The sequence below is a fragment of the Colobus angolensis genome, unplaced genomic scaffold (assembly GCF_000951035.1).
Source record: "Colobus angolensis palliatus isolate OR3802 unplaced genomic scaffold, Cang.pa_1.0 Scaffold130, whole genome shotgun sequence".
Lineage (NCBI taxonomy): Eukaryota > Metazoa > Chordata > Mammalia > Primates > Cercopithecidae > Colobus > Colobus angolensis.
The window spans coordinates 2242607-2245723 of NW_012114253.1; positions in this window are offsets into that span (position 1 = coordinate 2242607).

The following is a 3117-nucleotide window of genomic DNA, read 5'->3' on the forward strand; positions in this document are numbered from 1 at the left end:
TGTTACAAAGTAGAGGCCTAGGCACAGCGTAGTCACTCACACTTGCAATCCCGGCACTGTGGGAGGCCAACACGGAAAGATTGCTTGAGGCCAGGAGTTTGAGACCAGCCTGGAAAACATAGTGAGACTCCATGTCTACAAAAAACAGCAAAGTAGGGGCTGACCTCCAGCCTTGAGGAGAATTGAGATGCTGGGAAGAGACAGCAAGGGAGGCAGAAGAAGAGGACTCTTGGAAGTTGACACTGCAAATAATCCCCTCACCTTCAAGTTGCCCCATCTCTCTCAGTGTCCTCGAACCTGCCAACAGGGGCAGAAGAGACCCCTGGGGCTTCCCTTCCTGCCCTTAGCTTTGCCAGCCTCCTCTTCTGGCTATACCAAACCACAGTCCACATGTCATCTCCCTCGCCCAGCCCCCACCTTTCCTCTGCCCAGCTTCCTCTCTGTGGATCCAGGTCTGTCTCCTCTCCAGGAAGTTATCCCGGAAAAAACCCACTGCATCCAATCACAGGTCCTTGCATGGGAAGGTGTTTATTTGCATTTGGTGATGCATTCCAAAATATATACAGGTGTTGCTAACTGTATGTGTTTTATGTTTTGGTTTATGAATCTTGACACTTCCTTCAGACTGGGGATCCTGGAAGGAAGGGACCTCTGTTTTCTCCAAAAGCCTAGGGCTTCCCCCTTGGGACAAGGCTGCATCTGCTTTATCAGACTGCGAGTGATTGGAGAACAAGACTAGTGTCTGCCTTCACTTGTCTGCACAAAGTTTGGCTTCTATCTTTGCCCCTAGTTTCACAAACACCACTTAATGATGTCACCACATTCCAAAGAAGGAAGAATCGAGAAATAAGGCCCAGTATGTCCAAATCCTAAAGATACAGCCTCCAACCTGCAGATAACTAGAGCCACTCTGACACAGGTCGAGGAGGCCAAGGCTGGGGCCGGGGACCCCTGAGAGCCTCTGAGCAGCATCACTGCTACTTCCTCAACTGGAATTCCCACTGGACATGCTGGTTGGGCTGGTCTTCAGAGAGGCTTGATCCTTGAGGAAGAGGACAGGCTCTTCCCTTTCCTTCCACCCTCCCCCTCCCAAGCTCAGGGTGCTCAATAGCGAGTCAATAATAAACTGGTTGACCCAGTAATTCCACTTCTGGGACTGCAAAGCAAATGCCAACTTGAGTTGCTCCTAGAGACAGAAGAGGGACACTGAAGGGGTGTTTTCTTGATGCTCCCCCCACCCCATTAGAAGCAACTTAAATTAGGGGTTCGTTAAGCAAATTATTAGTCATCCATCCATAATCATGTTTTCAAATAATATTTATGATACAAAAAAAAATCACCCTGTACTACAAGGTAATAGCATTTTTAAAAAGGAGTTGGTGTACACAGGTATAAAAATTTTCTAGAAGGATGCAATGTAAAAGCATTAGTAATGGACATCTTGAGACAGTGGAATAACTGGTGGTTTTTATTTTTTTATTTGTAATTTTTGGTATTAAAATGAGTGTAAGAATACATTCAACAACTACAATAAAATGGTCAATTTCATCAAAAGACACAAAGTCACTCAGCTGGAAATAGCTGTGTATCTATGAAAGCCACCAAATGCGTAGTTTAAAACCTTCCCACAAACTCCAGGTCCAGATGGCTTCACTGGTGGACTTGACCAAATACTTAAGCAAGAAGAAACACCAATTGTATTAGTTTGCTAGGGCTGCCGTGACAAAATATCACAAATGGAGGGACTTCAATAACAGAAATTTATTCTCTTCCAGTTCTGGAGTCTGGAAGTCCAAGATCAAGATGCTGGCAGGGTTGATTTCATTCTGAGGCCCCTCTCTGTGGCTTGAAGATGCCACCCTCATCCTGTGGCCTCAAGTGGCCTTTCCTCTGCGCATGCACATCCCTCGTGTCTCTTTGTGTGTCTAAATTTACTCATAAGGACACAAGTCACGCTGGATTAGGGCCCACCCTTGATTCCACTTAATCACCTCTTTAAAGGCACTATCTCCAAACACAGCCATATTCTGAGGTACCAGGGTTACAGCTTCAAATTACACATTTAGGGGAGGGGAAAACAATTGAGCCCATAACACCAATTATACACAAATTCTTCCAGAAAATTTAGATAAAGAAAGTGCTTCCCAATTCATTCTACTAAGCCAGCAATATTCTAATACCGAAACCAGATAAAGACATTACAAGAAATGAAAACTACAAGACTACGATTCCTCATCAACATAGATGAAAAAAATTCTTAACAAAATATTGGCAAACAGGCAAATGCTGGTAAACAAGAAAATATACCATGACCTAGTGGGATTTATCCCAGGAATGAAAGATTGGTTTTGCATTAAAAATCAGTCAATGTAAATATACCATACTAACAGACTAAAGAAGGAAAGCCATATGGTCATCTCAACAAATTCAAGAAAACAAAACAAATGCCATTTGACAAAATCCAGCATCCATTCCTGATTTAAAAAACTGTCCACAAACTGAGACAGAATGGAACTTCCCCAACTTGAGAAAGGACATCTACGGCCGGGTGCAGTGGCTCATGCCTGTAATCCCAGCACTTTCAGAGGCCGAGGCTGGTGGATCACTTTAGGTCGGGAGTTCAAGACCAGCCTGTCCAACATGGTCTGCTCTCTACTACAAATACAAAAGTCAGCTGGGTGTGGTGGCACAGGCCTGTAATCCCAGCTTCTCAGGAGACTGAGGCAGGGAAATTGTTTGAACCCGGGAGGCAGAGGTTGAAGTGAGCCGAGGTTGTGCCACTACACTCCAGCCTGGGCGACGTCTCAAAAAAAAAAAAGAAAAGAAAAAAAAGATAAAGGGCATCTACAAGAAACCTATGGCTAACACCAGGTTGAATGGTGCAAGACTGAATGCTTTTCTCCCGAACATTAGGAAGAATGTCCACTCTCATCACTTCTATTCTATATTGTACTGGTGATTTCAGTTAGTGCAACAGCCAAGAAAAGAAATGAAAGGCCTTCAGATTGGAAAGGAAGAAGAGAGTTGGTGTCTATTGGCATCAACATAATAGTCCATATAAAAAATCCTGTAGAAGCTACAAAAAAGCTACTGGAACTAACAACTGAATTTAGCAAG